The 19,559-nt window shown below is 37.7% G+C and overlaps 1 non-coding gene across 1 annotated transcript; it reads left to right on the top strand.

Annotated features, from left to right (window-relative positions):
- Positions 1-5,313: 5,313 nt before the first annotated feature.
- On the top strand, positions 5,314-5,416 carry LOC111558874. Its single transcript, XR_002739999.1, has one exon. It is a non-coding gene; the product is annotated as a small nucleolar RNA U13 (small nucleolar RNA).
- Positions 5,417-19,559: the final 14,143 nt, after the last annotated feature.

Raw genomic sequence — 19,559 nt, 5'->3', positions numbered from 1 at the left:
CCATTTGGATATATGCTTAAAAATTTGAACAAAACAACTAAAAGCGTCTTCTTTGTTAAAGTAATTTTTTGGGGGTGTACAAGTTTTACATATATATAGTGAAGGCTTAAAATGTTGACAAACAAGGCTTAGTTTTTGATAATATTCATTGTAATCTTATATTTTGTATAAAGACACACTGCACTATCTACATGATGGAATGTTTAAATATTTTGTTTTTTATAGTCAAGGAGACTAAATGCTTCTAATAAATTATTACTTAACATAAAATCCAATCCTCTAAAGTATATTTAATGACATTTAAGTAGCTTCTCTATGTAAGATCTAAGAGAAATGAGAGAAGGAAGAATCTTAAACCACAAGGAAATTTCACATAAATGATGTTTTCTGAAATCTGTAAGAAATAAAATTTTCACGCACATACACACCTGCTGCAACCCCTACATAAATACAAGTAGACAATCAGAATTCAGTAAATACAAATAGTTAAGGAAAAATAAAATAAAAACAGGGAGGCAAACCATAAGAGACTCTTAAATACAGAGAACAAACTGAAGGTTGCTGGAGGGAAGGGGGGTGTGGGGATGGGCTAAACGGGTGATGGGCATTAAGGAGGGCACTTGTTGGGATGAGCACTGGGTGTTATATGTAAGTGATGAATCACTAAATTCTACTCCTGAAACCAATACTACACTGTATATTAACTAACTTGAATTTAAATTAAAAAATTAAATAAAAATAGTTATTGAGCCTCTGTGATAGGGAATATTCCTCGCTTATCTTTTTATAATTGTTCAATTTTGCATTTCTTTGCTAGAGTTTATATTTAGGATTTCAGCAACAGTAAAGAAATGTTTTGAGATTTAGTAAGAAAGCACTATCAGTTATCTCATGAATAGTTTATGCCATTGGAAATTTCCCATTACCTAATATTGTGTGAAATATCCATGCACTGAATTTTACCTGTAGTGTGACCAGATGGAATTGAAGAAAGATCTGATGTGATTGTCCATGTATGTGTGTGTTTGTGTGTTTGAACAGTCCTTTGAGCAAATAGGGGAGTGTATTGATGAGCCTTTAACTAGCTAGTTAAATGGTGTCAGCTATTGTGAGCAATCATATATAATATTTGTATGTATGTATCTATCAAGTTGCTAATGTTGGTTGCCCCAGGAAAGTGAGATGTGTGATAAAGGATTTCTATTTATCCTTCAAATATTTATGAATTCTAAGAGAGTTTTCAGGAAGCTGTCACATGAAGAATTTGAAGAATGCTTGATGACACAAGAAAGTGCTGTGTTCTAATGTTAAATGATGAAGCTGTGAGACAAAACCCTGCATAACTTATGACTGAAATGTATACACATGTAAGTACAGGTATCATGCCATGTGGAACAGTGTATCGTGTACAGTGATGTGAACTATCTGGGCTTTCCTCGATAACTCTTCCAAACACTTGTCACTATATTCAACGTGAGACTAGAAAATGGAGGGCTCCATGGTTGCCTGGGTACAAAACCAGGTCAGAGACTGCTTGGGTTTGTGAATTGGCAGCTGGGGTCGGTCTACAGTCTTCAGGTAGTTTCTTCCTCCTTTTCTGCCTGGATCCATTTATCACTTGAGGAAGATGATCTGATGCCATGTGAAAAGACAAGTAACATTGAATGAAGAAAAGCTGATGCACAATAGACTAGTTTCAGTGGAAATTTAATACCTGAAAAACAAGATGCCTGATGAAGGTGAGTAGTTTTATTTCAGATAGAAATGAAAAGCAAGTGCAGTGGTGTGAGCAGTCCCTTGATGGGGCAAAACGCAAGGCTGCCGTGCTTTTTGGCGTCTTTGTCTCTTTCTCTTTGGCGTTTTTTAAGACTCAATGGGCGGGAGAAGAGGGCACCAGGACAAGGCTTGTGGGCATATCTGGAGCACTACTGCCATCGTGAGGAAATAGTTTCAAAACACCCTAAGTTGTTACAGCTTTCTTTGTGAGGCCTACTAGTTGGCTGGAGCAACTGTTGACACTGAAGCTTTCCGGTGCACCCAATTCGTTGGAGACCCACTGCTTGCAACTAGGAAGATCTAGGAGTTGAACCAACCAGTCATGCAAAGAAGGTTTAGTTGTTTTTCTACTGGAGCAGATGGGCATAAACAGATGAGCACCAAAGCAGTGAAAAGAATCGAAGATTAATCTACATTTTAAAAGTCCTTGTCTGTTGGAGGTGGCATTACCCGTGCTCTTGTTTCATTCACTTCATAAATGGCTCTTATAGCAGGTATATTATAAAGAAGTGTTATTGTTTCTAGAAGTGTAAAACCAGGTGGCAAATGTGACATCAATGAAAATGGTGGAATTGGAAACTTGAGTTCTGTATCCTTCCACAAAAGCAACTGAAAACACTCAACAAGCTAGAAGTAGAAGGGAATTTCCTCTACATGATAAGGGACATTTGTGAAAAACCCACAGCTGATAGTATCCTCAGAGATAGAAGACAAAAATAGTGAAAGACTTTACTTCTAAGATCAGGAACAAGTTAAGAATGACCACTGTTGCCAATTCTGTTGAACATTGTACTAGAAGGTGTGTCCAGGAAAATTAGGCAGAATATCCACAAGAAATACAAATTAGAAAGGAAGAAGTAAAATTATCTCCGTTCACAATAACTTAACTATATGTAAAGAAAATTCTAAGAAATCCACAAAAGTAATATAGGTACTAATTAATGAATTCAGCAAGTACTACAGGATAGAAAAGCAACTCGCAGAAATCAATGTATTTGTATATACTAGCAAAGAACAATCTGAAAATGAAATTAAGAAAATTCTGTTCACAGTAACATCAGAATGAATAATATACTTAGGACAATATTTGACTAAAGAGATGAAAAACTTGTACATTAAAAATTGCCAAAGGAATTAAAGATGGCCTAAATACATATCCTTTGTTTATAGGTTGGAAGATTAAATATTGTTAAGGTGGCAGTACCACCCAAAGAGATCTATAGGTTCAATATAATCTCTATCATTATCCCAGCAACTGGTTTTGCAGAAAATGTGTATGGAATTGCATAAAACTTCTGTAGCCAAAACAATCTTGATTATGGAAAAACCAAGCTGGAGGTGGCCCTTCCATATTTCAAAAATTATTACAAAGCTACTGTAATGAAAGCCGTGTGGTACTCAAATAAGAATGGACACATGAGAGTACCTGGCTGGCTCAGTCAGAAGAGCATTTGACTGTTGATCTCAGGGTTGTGAGTTCAAGCCCCACGTGGGGTGTAGAGATTACTTAAATAAAACATGAAAAATAGACACATGGATCAATAAAAAAATTGAGAGCACAGAACAACCCCATACACTATGGTCATTGATTTTCAACAAAGGTGTCAAGGTCATTCAATGGGCAAAGAACAGTCTCTAACAAATGGTGCTGAGACAACTGGATATCCATATAGAGAAGAATTATTATAGAGAAGTAGACCCCTACTTCACACCATATGCAGAAATTAACTCTACATGGGTGAAAGTTCTAAAAGTAAAAAGTGAAAGTATAAAACGTTAGAGGAAAATATAACAGCAAATCTTCATGACCATGAATTGATAATGGTTTCACAGATATGCCACCAGAAGCACAGGCAACAAAATAAAAAATAAATGAACTTCATCAAAATTTAAAAAACTTGTGCATCAAAAGACACCATGAAGACAGTAAAAAGACTATGTACAGTATGGGAAAAATATTAGTAAATCATTTATCTGACAAAGTTCTAATATCCATATATAAGGAACTTTTACAGCTTAACAAAAAGACAAATAACTCAATTAAAAGGAATAGGTAAAGGACTTGAATATACATTTTTCCAAAGAAGATAGATGAATGGCCAAAAAGCACATGAAAAGATGCATGAACATACTCAAGATAGAAATGTAAATTAAAACCACCAAGTGATACCACTTCATGGCTAGTAGAATGGCTACAATAATAACAATAAAAAAACTTACAAGTATTGGTGAGGATGTGGAGAAATTGGAACCCTCATACAGTGGTCGAGGGAATGCAAAATGTGCAGCAGCTATGGAAAAAGTTTAGCAGTGCTTAAATTTAAACAGAATTACCATAGGCCACAAAATTCTTTCAAAAATTTTACTATCACAACTTTGTGTCCGAAGGCAAGATCCTTTCATTTGAAGATAATAAGAATTTCAGGTTAACTATGAAAATAAAAGACTATTTGGAGTTCTTTTAGAGTTTACAAACTGCAAAAAACCAAATTAAAGTAAACATTTAATTAAATCTGAGTCTAGTTCCAAACAATGCAAGCCAAAAAAAAAAAAAAAAGCCTAATTTTTTTTTTTTTTAATTTATTTTTGGGACAGAGAGAGACAGAGCATGAACGGGGGAGGGGCAGAGAGAGAGGGAGACACAGAATCAGAAACAGGCTCCAGGCTCTGAGCCATCAGCCCAGACACAGCCTGACGCGGGGCTCGAACCCACGGACCGCGAGATTGTGACCTGGCTGAAGTCGGACGCTTAACCGACTGCGCCACCCAGGCGCCCCAAAAAAGCCTAATTTTAAGATGATCCTTAATCATAGGTCACTCACCCAGGGATATTGCTAAATGTGTGACAGACAAGTAAAGCAGAAAGGCTAAAAAAAAAAAAAAAAAAAAAAAAAGAATTACCATATGAACCAGCAATTCCACTCCTAGGTATATACCCAAAATAATTGAAAACAAGTACATGTATACACATGTTCATAGCAGCCTATTCACAACAGCCAAAATGTGGACTCAAGCAATGTGACACACACGTATAATAGATATTATTCTGCCATAAAAAGAAATGAAGTATTGAAGATGTTACTACATGGATCTTGAAAACATTATGCTAAGGAAAAAAGGAAAGCCACAAAAAGGCACATACGGTACAATTCCATTTATATGAAATAACCAGAGTAGGTAATTTTGGAGAGGCAATAAGCAGATTAGTGTTTGCCAGGGGCTGAGCAGAAAAGGGAATGGAAAAAGACTATTTAATGGGTCTTGGGTTTCCTTTCAGGGTAATGAAAATGATTTGGAAGGAGATAGAGATAATACTTGCACAGCATTGTGAATGTAATAAATGCATTGAATTATACCCACTAAAATGGTATAGTGCATGAATTTTACCTCCATTTAAAAAAATGGCAATATTTTTAAACATGTCAGTATTCCAAAGAATTATTAATGATATTTGAAAAACATTCAGGCATAATAAAGAACACTTGCTTTAACAATTATTGTACTGGGGAATTTAAACAGTATTTTATAAAAGTACAGATCCTTTTGTAGTTCATAAGCATGATGATTGGGTGTTCACGCCGTTGTGTGACATGTGCCACCTTAAACCTTGCTCTGACATCAGCACATTACCCGTCTGATGTTAAAAAAAAAAAAAGTACGTATTATATGTGCATAAGGAAAGGATGATAATAAATGGCAAAGACATTTTGAAAGTGATTATTTCTTCTCACTGATGGTCCATATACCATATATTTTTGATTATAATTTTTTAAATGTGTTCTAGAATAAAATACAGGAAAATTCAAGCACTCAAAAATATACATTGATATATTGATGAAATGATATAAGGTGGTACTAAAGACTTTGTGCAAAAGTACAAATAAGTTCTGTGTCTCAGTCACTAATGAGGAAATACCATAAGACTAATAATCCTTAAGCAAAATATAGTGACAAACATACACAATAAAGTCATAGGAAATTGCCTTAAGGCCATTTAATGGCATAGAAAATGCTTGTTTCCCAATGATACACGATGACACCATTAGACAAAATCATGTGTCCCATTTGGAATTTATAGTAATTTAAGTATGTGTCACTCCTAGTAGGTATTGTCTGGTATTCAGGCTTGAGAACTATCTGGACCTTACCCATAGAGCTCCACCAAATGGCTACCTCCAACTCAACACACAGGCCTAATACTTGCAGACCCTGGGAAACTCGGGAAGTGAGATAATAACCACTGGGCCTATTGCCTAGGTTTGCTCTTCTTCAAGCCCTTAAGTATAATCATTTTCTTTTGCCCCTGATACCATCCCCCCAAAATTGATAGCTTGAGAAAATGCTAGAGATACAATACTGAGTAAAGAGCAGATGTAGGAAACGTTATCAAATAGAAACCAAACTCTGGAAAAGAGAAATGCCAGACAAGAGTAGGTGTCTCAGAAGTCAGTTTGATATCTAATGGAAACTGAAAGCAAAACGCTAAGATGCTGTTTCTGAGCAGGTTTCCTCAAACTGAGCAAAATACAAGGCAGCCATATTTTCTGGTGTCTTTGCGGCTCCACGGTGTTTTTTCAAACTCGAAAGGGCGGGAGGACAACGTCTCCAAGCGGGGTTATTTGGCTTTTCTGAGACAACACTGCCATCCTGCGGAAATAGTTTGATCAATCCCAAGCTCTGAACGGTTCCTCCCAGCATGGCCTCGCCACTGAGGGATTTCAGGCCAGTGGGAGGCTGGACGGGTTCTGGACCCAAGCCTGGCCTCCCTACCTTTTTCCTCTGTGGCCTGGCAGGAGAAGGGGACCAAGTCAGGGTCTTGGTGTAGCATCGGCTAGGTTTAGAGGCCAGCACCCTGCCAGCGGCCACCAGGAAGTCCAAGCACAGGAAGTATGGAGGCGGGGCTTGACTCGGTTGCCTAACTGTGTGGGCTGGGACTTCAGCCACGTGCAGGCCTTGGGGGCATGTCTTGAGAATATGCACTTTGGGGGTTTAGACAGGCTGGCTAAACCATTCTTTACCTCAATTAGTTTTTGTGATATCCTCACCTGTGCCTAGCTCTCTTGTAGGGTGGTCATGGTTGAGTTCACTGATGGTGTGTAGCCACTGGTGCCATTGGATGCTAGAAGTCCTTGGAGATTCTTTGGGAAACTTGTCTCATTTTTTTTGGTGAATGAGACAAACGACTTCTACCCTTCCCCTCCTATTTCACCCATAGAGCCTCTATCAGATGAGCTGGGCGCCTCCAATGGAGGAGTAATTTGACATGACTGTTTTCTTGGAAGAGTACAGCCGTATGTATGGAGATAGAGTCCCATTCAGAAGCTACAAATGTAGTTGCTCTTAGACCTGGAATTCTTAAGTTCAAGACTTGTGTTCATCCTTTGTAAACTGTCTTTTTTAGTGGCCATGTACCTGGAAGTGCCTGGAAGCCTAAGGCAGTCCCACTTGTGCAGGTCTGAGTTGCAGAGCCAAATTTTATTGATATTTCCTTTGTAAGCATGGATAGTGTGTGTGGGGGCGGGGGGCGTCATCGTGGATGGGTTCATCATTCTAGTTATTTATGGATCAGTTCAGTTGAGCTACACCAAGTATTCCCTTCAGCCCTCACAAAATCTGAATTACATTGTCTTTGTCCTGATAATGCAGAGACATTCTCTGCCTGTGATTTAGGGAGAAAAGCAAACTGTTGGACTTTGAGGATCAAACCATAAAAGTCTGCAGATAGCAGATAGGAAAAATGGCAAAGTAAAGTGTGTTTTACTCTACATCTAACATGTGTGATAAGATTGAACCACACAAACATGTGCTCTAGACAGTGTGCACTTTGGATTGTACATATAAAAATTCAGGGTGCCTGAGTGGCTCAGTTGGGTTAGGCATCCAACTCTTAATTTTGTCTTAGGTCATGATCTTGTGTTGGTGAGGTCGAACCCTGCACTGGGTTCCGTGCTGACAGTGCAGAGCCTGCTTGGGATTCTCTCTCCCTCTCTCCCTGCTCCTCCCCCCCCTGAAAATAAATAAATAAACTTAAAAAAGTTTTTTTTTTTTTAATTCAGACAAAACATCTAATATTGTTACATCCAACATCTAACTCTGCAAATCAGTCTTTTAAGGATGTACTTCAAGTTTTTGCATTACACATATATAATAATATAATTTACATCATATATATAACACATATAATGCAGGCTTGAAATATTGAAAAACAAGGCTTTTATTTTATTTTATTTTTTTATTTTAGAGTGAGAGAAAGAGCATGAGCAGGAGAGAGGGGCAGAGGGAAAGAGAATTTTTAAAAAAAAATTTTTTTAACTTTTATTTATTTTTGAGACAGAGAGAGACAGAGCATGAACGGGGGAGAGACAGAGAGAGAGGGGGGCAGAGAGAGAGGGAGACACAGAATCGGAAGCAGGTTCCAGGCTTTGAGCCATCAACCCAGAGCCCGACGTGGGGCTCGAACTCACGGACCATGAGATGGTGACCTGAGCTGAAGTCAGATGCTTAACTGACTGAGCCACCCAGGCGCCCCAGGAAAGAGAATCTTAAGCAGGCTCTACACTCAGTGGCTGGATCCCACATCCCTGTGATCGTGACCTGAGCCAAAATCCAGAGTTGGATGCTTAACCAACTGAGCCACCCAGGTGTCCTGAAAAACAAGGCTTTTAATTGGTAACCTGTGAATTCCTTCCCCTCAGTGCTTCCTTATTTGTTTGTTTGTTTGTTTGTTTGTTTGTTTGTTTGTTTGTTTTTAGAGAGAGAGCAGGGGCAAGCAGGAGACAGGGGCAGGGGGAGAGAGAGAATCTTAAGCAGGCTCCATGCTCAGCATGGAGCTGGATCCAGGGCTTGATCCTAGGACCCTGGGATCATGAGGGAAGCTAAATCAAGAATCAGATGCTCAACCAACTGAGCCATTCAGGCACCTGTGCCCTCACAACCCCCCTCATGCTTTATAAAGTAAACACTTGTTCTGATCCAAATCACACTGTAATATATAAATCCAATTTTAATACAGATATTTTTGTGTGTGTGAAACTAAATCTAGTATTATATATATATATATATATATATATATATATATATATATTTATATATATATATGTTGATTTATGATATACATAATCCAAAATGTTATCAGTTGTTTTCACAGGTTTTAAGGTAGTTTGTTGTCTTATTTTTTTAGTTAAAAAAAATTTTTTTTTAATGTTTATTCATTTTTGAGAGACAGAGAGAGACAGAGCGTGATCAGGGGAGGGGCAGAGAGAGAGGGAGACACAGAATCCAAAGCAGGCTCCAGGCTCTGAGCTGTCAGCACAGAGCCCAACACGGGTCTTGAACTTACAGCCTGTGAGATCATGACCTGAGCTGAAGTTGGAAGCTTAACCGATTTAGCCACCCAGTCACCCCATTATTTTTTTTTTAGTTTTTCATCTTCACATCGTTATTTTCTGAATCCTTGGATGCACTATTGCTTAATTCTAAGGAGAAACTATTGTAACCCTCCATCTAAGAGATAGAGTAACACATACAAATGTACACAAAAACACAATAAAATAACAGGAAGTAATGTAATAATGTTTATTGGCATGGGAAAAGACTGTTCTAATGTTAAGTGATGAAATCATGGGATAAAAGTCTGAGTTACCTCTGTTTGGGATTTATACATATGTAAGTGTATGTATCATGCTGTGTATGGCATGCAGTAAAGACAGCTGGTCCCTCCGTTTATGGCTTATGCCAAATTGTTGCCTACAATTCAACATAAAAAGTGACAAAATGAAGTACTCCTGTGTTGTCTTGGAGATGATCCTGGTCAAAGATCACTGGGACTTGTGAATTGTTGGCTTGAGATCTCCCACTTTCGGGCAATTTCCTCTCCTTTTTCTGTCTGAATGTACCCAGTTTATCCCTTGATGGAGGAATTTGATGCATGGGAAAATACTGGACATGTGAAACTGAGTGAAATAAAGCAGACTCCCATAGACAAGGTCGGGTGGAAATTTAATTTCTGACAGGACAAGATGTCTGATAATGGTAGGTGGTTTTTGGTCTCAGTTTCATTTCAGATAGAAAATAGAAGCAAAAGTGTGGAAGTGTGAACAAATTTCCTCACACTGGAAGACTTGCTAGCAGCCATCTTTCTTGGTTCTTTTGTCTCTTTGTGGCGTTTTTTCAGGCTGGAAGGGTGGGGTAAGAGTTCTTCAAGGACAGGGCCTGTGGGCATATCTGGAACACTACTGCCATCGTGAGGAAATAGTTTCAAAACCCTAAATTGTTATAGCTTCCTTCCCTTGAAGCCAACCAGTTAACAAAGGTCTAACCTATCAGGAAGTAGAACATGCTTCAGTTCCAGGCTGGACCTAGTGGCCTACTCCCCTAAGGCCTTAGAAGGCACTTACTTGGACATTGGCAGTATCAGGATGTGGGACCTGGAGACCTGGAAAATGAGGGGACCGTAGTGAGCCTGCAGCTTCCAGGAGTCCAGTCATAGGAAGTCATGGGGCAGGAGTTAATTTTCAAGGGCAAGAGGAGAAGAATCCACCCAAAGACAAATGTAGCCTCTTGTGGGCATTTATCTCCTGTTCTTGCCCCTTACAGCAAGAGTTAATGGGCTTTCCCATGGTGTCCCTAAGCTATGGGGCTAGGTCCTTTGTGGCTGAAGTGTCAGAGTCATATAGACAAGCTTGTTCCAAGGGAAGTTGAGGAGCATCTGGTATGTTTATGAGTCACAGACCACACAAAATACTATACCCCAGTATAATTTTGGCTAGCAGAATAGATGCACACACCTAAATGTGATCATCAAATGGAGAAGACCAGGAAGAATCCTGATAATATATATTTTTAACATTTATTCATTTTTGAAAGACAGAGAGACAGCATGAGCAGGGGAGGGGCAGAGAGAAAGGGAGACACAAAATCTGAAGCAGGCTCCAGGTTCTGCACTGTCAGCTCAGAGCCCAATGTGGTCCTCAAACCCATCACCTATGAGATCATGACCTGAGCCGAAGTCGGGCACTTAACTGAGCCACCCTGGCACCCCAGGAAGAATTCTTTAAGTCTGGAAGAAGGAAGCAGCTACACTATATTTGTAGCTGATTTCTCAGGCCTAGATAAAAAATTTGATGGAGTGTTCATCTTGTCTCAGGTATCACAAGAGAGGCCTATGAGACATCTTTGTTTCCAACCATCTATAAACCAGAGAACAGAGAACATTGATTGGCATAATGGGATTAGTGGTCCCAGACTTTAAGGTGTTGGGGAGGAAAATTTTTACTATGCCCTTCAAGATTCTTCTAGCTGGTATAAGAATTAAATTGACATGAGAAAGATAAATAGGAGGAAAAAAAAAAACGTTTAGTTGCATACTCACAGGGGCCCAATAATGAAATTGAGAGCTAAAGAAATGACCAGGCAGGCAGTTTTTTATACTTTTTAGACAAAGACAATAAATTTGTGAGGAATTGACAAGACAAAGAAAACCTATGTTCAGGAGCTTCAATTAGTAAGGAATTCTAAACAGAATTTGGACTGGAATAGTAAATTATTTAAAAGTAACAAAGTTTGTTTATACAGCTTTTGTGTCTCTAAATTTTTTATCTTTGGTGATAGAGATGTCTCTTGACCTAAAACAGGGAGGGTACCTTTCACACAGATTTATTTCCTGCTCTCTGGAGACAAAGGAGAGTCAGTGGTTTTTTTGGTTTGTTTGTTGTTGTTTTTTTTTTGTTTTGTTTTATTGTTTGTTTGTTTTGACACTGCCTGTTTCTTAAGTCACTTTTCATTCAAAATCATCAGTATGCCAAAGTGGAACATTGTGGGTGGGGGTGAGGGCTGATGGAGCCCCTACAATGGACCTCGATTTCCTGTGGAAAAACCAATAAATAGTTTTATGCCCTCCCTTCTTGTAATATATTCTGTCTGGGGTAGTTGTTGTTGTCGTTCTTCTTCTTCTTTTTCAGCTAGACAAAATTAGACTGAGTGGCTTAGCCTTTACTCCTAATCAGGCTCCCCTTACTCCAGTCAGTGGGGCTCCAGAATTTTGTGTAATTGAGATCCTTAGCAATCATACCAAATGCTGCTAAACTTCCCTTTAAACAGGCCTGTCCATTGTGCTCTGACACTTCAGCCACGAGGGAACCATAGCATGTGAACACCATATGAAAGCCCGCTAACTCTTGCTGCAAGGGGTAAGAACAGGAGACAGTTGCCCACAAGAGCCTACATTTGTCTTTGGTTGGATTCTTCTACCCTCGCCCTTGAAAACGAAGCCCTGCCCCATGCCATCCTGTGCTTGGACCTCCTGGAAGCTGCTAGCTCACTGCAGTTTCCTCAGGTTCTACATCCAGATATTGCTGATGTTCAAGTGTCTTGTAAGGCCTTAGGGGAGTAGGCAATGAGGTCTAGTTTGGAACTCAAGCCTGTTCTACTTCCTTATAGGTCAGACTTTCCTTAACTGGGTGGCCTCACAGGAAGGAAGCTGTAACAACTTAGAATGTTTTGAAATTGTTTCCTAACAATGGCAGTTGTGCTCCAGATATGCAAACAATTTTTATGGCCAGACCTTCTCTTGCCCTTACAGTCTGAAGAAACACCACCAATAGACAAAGGCGCCGGGAAACATGGCTGTTTAGCATTTTGTCCGGTTTGAGGAAACTTGCTCACAGTGCTACATTTTTGCTTTTGGTTTTGCTGAAAAACAAAATTCATCTGAGTAAATGTGAAAATTTAATTGGCTTTATTAAGTGACTCATGAATCAGGCATCATCCCATCCAGCAAGTAGAGAGATGGTCTGGGGAGTTATACAAAATGGAAGGTTTTTTATAGGCAGGAGGGTGTGGCAAGGAAGTTATTATCAAAACAAAAGAATGAATTTTTGGGGGGCTAAGACATCTTTTTGGGGAAAAGAGAGTGGCAGTGTTTTTGTCATGCAGATGGCCTTACTAGTGCTGAACCAGAATTTCAAATTGAACGTTAAAGGTCACATTCCTGAGACAAGTTGAAACTACAATTAAATCTTGGTTTTCTGTCTTGGGGGTGGATTAAATGACTTCATTTTAGGCTTGTTTCTTTAACTTTTTAATATTTGAAGTCAAACTGAGACCTTAAGTCATCCACCCTCATCAGGCATCTTTTGTCTTTTGGAAATTAAATTTCTACTCTAGCTTGCCTATGCATTTCTGCTTTTCTTCATTTAGCATTTTAACTTTTTTAAAATTTTTTAACATTTTATTTGTTTTTGAGAGACAGAGCACAAATTGGAGAGGGGCAGAGAGAGACACACAGAATCCAAAGCAGGTTCCAGGCTCTGAGCTGTCAGCACAGAGTCCTACATGGAGCTCGAACCCATGAGCCATGAGATCATGACCTGCCCCGAAGTTGGATGCTTAACTGACTGAGCCACCCAGGCGCCCCTCATTTAGCATTTTAATATCCAGTATTTTCCCTTGGCATGTTGTCTGCCTTAAGGGCTAAGTCTGAGACATCCATTTTTAAGAAAAGAAAATGCTGGAAGTTAGCTCAGAAAAGGGTTTCTCTAGCCATTCCCTTTACTTCTGAAACTTTCATAGATTGATTCCATTTTGTGATCAAGCACTGATACCTCTCTTTTATGGGAAGTTACCTTTTACTAAGTTCAACAATAGGGTCTAGGTAGTGGTTTTCATTGTATTCAAAACAGTGTCTCACAGGGAGTGACACATCTCTGTCCGCTACTTTCATAATAGGTGTGGTTTTTTTATGCAGTGTGTGTATGCTTGCTGTTCGTCTCATTTAAGACTGTAACAGAAGTACCTTCCAGTTACAAAGTCCTCTCTTCCTTCTATTATCTTAGGATTTTTTCATTATTATTTATTGGTCGGTGTTACCATTTTCTCAGTAGAAAATACCTTTTATTTGTAAATGGATTGAGGAAATAAAGAAATGTTCTGCAAACAAGAAAATCACTGATGTAAACAGACCATGTTAAAATAAGCACTGACTAGATTCACGAGTATTCACTTCTGATTCTTTTGCTTTACACATACATCAATCTTTAGGTTCCTGTAGAAGACGGAAAATAGAATGATCTGATCGATAAACATAAGTTACCTATTACATATAATATTTTACATTCCCACAATTAGAGAATGAGAATTTTTAATAAGATCTTAGAATGTTTATATAACTTAATCATTTGTTTGGCACAAAAATTATTTGATATATTAAAATAGGTATTTTGCAGTCCACATTGTCCATTGACCAATAACTTTGGAAATAATTAATGAAAAGTTACTAAATCTTACGTAACATGAAATTAAGGAACGTGTTTTAGATTTCCTTGGACTCAAATAGGAAATAAAAAGGGAACTTTACATAACATCTGTTATGGAACCAGGCTGGAACGTTGGCGGAAAAACCAAGCGGCACTCGGAGATGGTGAATAAGAGATTTATTTAACACTGGCGGGCTCAGAGGAGACCGTTTCTCCAAAGATCTGAGTGCCGAATGCAAGTGGGAAGGGTAATTTATAGTTGTCAGCTTCCATATCTGTGGGGGTTTTTGCGTGCGTGGCAAACAGGGCAAGAAGAACCCAGAAGAGGGGTCTCTAAGCTAGAGACCAGAGCTTTTTTTTTTTTTTAGTCCCGTCCACCATCTTATGATGTAAAACTTTATTCATTTCTCCAACACATCCAGGAAGGAATTAAAGAAAAAAGACATCAAATCCAATTTTACTATTTAAATGCTTTAGTGAAAGGAAGGCTTTCATCTATACCCCATTATACGTTTTTTAATTAAAGAAATAACACAAAAAATAATGAACTTATTTTACTAAATGTTAATAAAGGACTCCCACCCCAAAATGGAAGGATTGAGTCAATCATTATAAAAATCAAGTAAAAAAAATAGAAAGCCTAAAGTGCAATACAAATAATAAATGAATTCCAAGGTGATTCTTTGAAGACAGCAGTAAAATATAACAACCTATTTTAAGTGTGATTAAGGAATGAAATGATTAATATTCATAAAATATTTTTCAAGTTTAGGCTTCCTTAAATATGCAATGTTAATATTGAGAAAGGCACTTCTAGCCCTGGCCAAGTGAGGATACAAAATTCTCTCTCCAAAGAGCAACTACAAAGCTGTATAAAATTAACAAAAACAGCCATTTCTGTGCTCTGGAAATGAACTAAAAGCATTCAAGAATGTTAGTCTTTGGGTAAGAAATGTTGGAATCTGTGTTACTGTGGCCTGGACCTTTCCCATCCACCTCCTGCCTACCTCCATCAATAAGAAAGTTCTACCAAAGTGAAATAAAGACCTTCCTCAAGAATGACTGGGGCAATTCCATGCTAGCAGACCTGTATTGTAAGAAATACAAAAGGAAGTCCTTCAGGCTGAAAAGAAATGACTAGATGATGACTTGAATCCAAGAGGAGAAATGAAGAACACAGGAAATGGTAATTAACTGGGTTAATATAACACTCTATTTTTTCTCTTCAATTATTTAAAAGACACACGACTGGGGCGCCTGGGTGGCGCAGTCGGTTAAGCGTCCGACTTCAGCCAGGTCACGATCTCGCGGTCTGTGAGTTCGAGCCCCACGTCGGGCTCTGGGCTGATGGCTCAGAGCCTGGAGCCTGTTTCTGATTCTGTGTCTCCCTCTCTGTCTGCCCCTCCCCCGTTCATGCTCTGTCTCTCTCTGTCCCAAAAATAAATAAACGTTGAAAAAAAAAATTTAAAAAAAATAAAAAATAAAAAATAAAAGACACACGACTACATAAAGCAATAATTGGGGCGCCTGGGTGGCTCAGTCAGTTAAGTGTCCAGCTTCCGCTCAGGTCATGATCTTGCTGTCCGTCAGTTCGAGCCCCACGTCAGGCTCTGTGCTGACAGCTCAGAGCCTGGAGCCTGCTTTGGATTCTGTGTCCTGCCCTCTCTCTGCCCCTCCCCCACTCATGCTCTGTCTCGCTCTGTCTCTCAAAAATAAACAACTTAATGTTAAAGTTAAATGTTAATGTTAAAAAAAACTTAAAGCAGTAATTATTACACTATATTGTTGGCTATATATCATATATTGATATATATAAGAGTACAAGAGTTCAGACTTATGGAACTCTATAGAAGAATCTTTCTACATTTTACTGGAAGTAAGATAGTATTAATCTGATCAATATTTTGGTAGGTTCAAATGCATACTGTAACCCCTAGAATAACGAGTGAGAAGCTAACCAAAAAATATAGTTAAAAATTAAAAGAGAAATTAAGGGGTGCCTGGCTGGCTCAGTCAGTAGAGTATGTAACCCGATCTTGGGGTTGTGAGTTCGAGCCCCACATTGGGTTTAGAAATTACTTAAAAAAAAATCTTAAAGAGAAAGTAAAATGGTACATGAAAAAATAGTGAACATAAATGAAGGCAATGAAGGTAGGTCAAGGAAGAAATCATAAAGGTAATTAGAAAATATTTTGATGTTAAGGCAAAGTTTAGAAAGAAATTTATTATCTTTAAAGACCAAATCAGAAAAGATGGATAAAGAAGATGTGGTATAAAGATACACAGTGCAATACTACTCGGGCAAAAAAATGAAATATTGCCATTTGCAACGATGTGGATGGAGTAAAATGTATTATGCTAAGCAAAATAAGTCCATCAGAGAAAGACAAATATCATATGATTTCACTCATATGTGGAATTTAAGAAACAAAACAAATGAACATATGGGAAGGGAAGGAAAAAGAGAAGGGAAACAAACCACAACAGATTCTTAATGACAGAGAACAAACTCTGAGGGTTGACGGAAGGGAGGTGGGTGGGCAATGGGCTAGATGGGTTGATGGGTATTAAGAAAGGCACTTGTGATGAGCAGTGGTGTTGTATGTAAGTAGTAAATCACTGAATTCTTCGGAATCCAATATTGTACTGTTTATTAACTAATTAAAATATACATAATAAAAAATACACTTTAATGAAAAAAAGAGAAAATTTGTGAATCAGTAATCTTATTTGTCCTTTAAGAACCTAGAAAAAGGAGAACAAAATACGTCCAAAACTAAATAAATAAATAGATGATAGATAGATAGATAGATAGATAGATAATAAAGACTACAGTGGGGGCGCCTGGGTGGCTCAGTCGGTTGAGCTTATGACTTCAGCTCAGGTCATGATCTCACTGTTTCTGAGTTTGAGCCCCGCATTGGGCTCTGTGCTGACAGCTCAGAACCTGGAGTCTGCTTCAGATTCTGTGTCTCCCTCTCTCTCTGCTCCTCCCCCATTTGCATTCTGTCTCTGTCTCTGTCTCTCAAAAATGAATAAAGGTTAAAAATTTTTTTTTAAATAAAGACTACAGTCAAAATCAAATATAAGACTAAAGCAAGAGGGAAAACCAACAAACTCAAAGTTGGTTCTAAGAGGAAAAAATCTACAAAGTTGACAAATCTTTAGACAGATCAAGAAAAAAGAACAGGCGCATAAGTATCAAAATTAACAATGAAATTAGGACATCACTATTGATCCTACATAAATTGAAAGGATTGTAAAGGAATATTATGAATAATAGTATACCGGCAAATTATACAATTTACATTAAATTGAAAACTCCTAGAAAAAAAATCAAAACACACTTAAGAAGAAATAAAAAATATGAATAGACACCCCCCCAAGTAAATTGTTTAAATTAGTAATCCAAAATAGTTCCACTAAGAAAAGTCCGTACTAAGGTGGCTTAACTGCTAAATTCTATTAAATACTTAAAAGAAATAATACCAGTACTTCACTAATTGTTTCAGAACATAGAGGGTAGGGAAACATTTCTCGACTTATCCTGTGAGATCAGTATTGGTCCAAAACCAAAGCCAAAGACATCAGAAGGAAAGACTACAGACCAATATGTCCCTCATGAACATGACACAATGATACTTCAAATATTGGTAAACTTAGCCCAACAACATATAAATAGGATAAATAGCATGACCGAGTGGGATCTATCCTATGAATGTAAGGTTGATTATTAAATAATCAAATGTCAATGTACTGTACAATAGTAATAAAGGATTAAAATTATATGATTTTCTCAGTAGATGTAGAAAATATTTGATAAAGTCCAACACACATTTATAATAAAGAGTTTCAAGAAACTGGGAATTGAGGGAAACTTTCTCCATATGATATAGGGCATATATGAGATACCCGGAGGTAACATTATACTTAATGTTGAATAAATGTATTATTTTCCCCTAAGGTTACTAACAAGACACAAATGTTCACTTTTTCCACATCTATTTCAATACTTCATTGGATGTTCTAGCCAGTGCAAGAAGGAAAAAAAAAGACATGAAATATATCTAGATTGGAAAGAAAGAGTTAAAACTGCTTTTGTTCTAGAAAAAAAATCAAGGAACAAAAATTACTAAATGTAATAATTGAGTTTAATAAATGCATATGATACGATATTAATATATAAAATTGATTATATTATATACCAGCAATTAACAACCTGAAAATTAAACTAAGAATACAACTCTGTTCACAGTAGCATCAAACAGAATCAAATACTTAGGGTTAAACTTTACATAAGAGTTTTACGCTGAAAACTACAAAACATTCCTGAAAGAAATCAGAATATCTCAATATATGGAGACACATTCCATGTTCATGGATTGAAACAGTTATCATCAAGGTGGTGATCATACCCAAATGATCTGTAAATTCAAGTCAATCTCTATTTAAATCCCAATAGATGTTGATAGGATGGTCCTAAAATTTACATGGAGATGGCAAATGATCTAGAATAGCCAAAGCAAATTCTAAAAAGTACAAAGTTGGAAGACTTACACTAACTGCAAAACTTACTGTAAGACCACAATAATCAAGACAGTGCCATATTGGCAAAATTACAGGTATATGGTTCAATGGAATGGAACTGAGATTCTGGAAAAAAATCCTTACATCTACATTCAGCTGATTTTGGCAAAGATACTAACACAAATCAATGGGAGGAGAAGTTGGTCTTTTCAATGAGTCATGCTAGCACCTTTGTCTATACACATTCATAAGACAAATTTAAACCTTTACCTCACAACACAGCCACAGAGAAAAGTTAACAGACTGTATCATAAGCCTAAATATATAAGCAAAATATATCAAACTTCTAGACAGAAACAGGAGGAAATCTTTGTCTTTGGGTTAAACAAAGATTGACAAATAGGATTCAGATTTCATCAAAATTAAGAACTGGTTTTTTTAAAGTCTATTTTACTTATTTTGAGAGAGAGAGAATGTGAGTGGGGTTGGGCAGAGAGAGAGGGAGAAAGAATCCCAAAGAGGCTCCACTCTGTCAGAATGGAGCCTGACACAGGGCTCGAACTCATGAACCATGAAATCATGAACTGAGCTGAAATCAAGAGTTGGACGTTTAACTGACTGAGCCATCCAGGTGCCCCAAGAACTGCTTTTGAAAAGATACTTAATAGAATGAAAAGGCAAACCAGTCTGAGAGAAGATACTTGCAAAACATGTATTTCATAGAGGACTTGTGTGCAAAAAATACAAATAACTCTCAAATCTCAGAAAATAAAAAATTAAAATGGGTATCTTAGTTCAGGCTGCTATATTAAAAATACCATAGACTGGATGGCTTAAATAACAAATGTTTATTTCGAACAGTTTGGAGGCTGGAAAGTCCAAGATCAAGACACTGCAAATCTGATATCTGGTGAGAGCCCACTTGGCTTGTAGAGGGCCACCTTGTCACTATATACTTCCATGGCTAAGAGAGAGATCATCTCTTGTGTGTCTTATAAGTGCATT

This window comes from Felis catus, chromosome X, assembly GCF_018350175.1.
Source record: "Felis catus isolate Fca126 chromosome X, F.catus_Fca126_mat1.0, whole genome shotgun sequence".
Classification (NCBI taxonomy): Eukaryota; Metazoa; Chordata; class Mammalia; order Carnivora; family Felidae; genus Felis; species Felis catus.
Note: the sequence above shows the minus strand (reverse complement) of the source record. Positions and strands in the feature narration are given on the sequence as shown.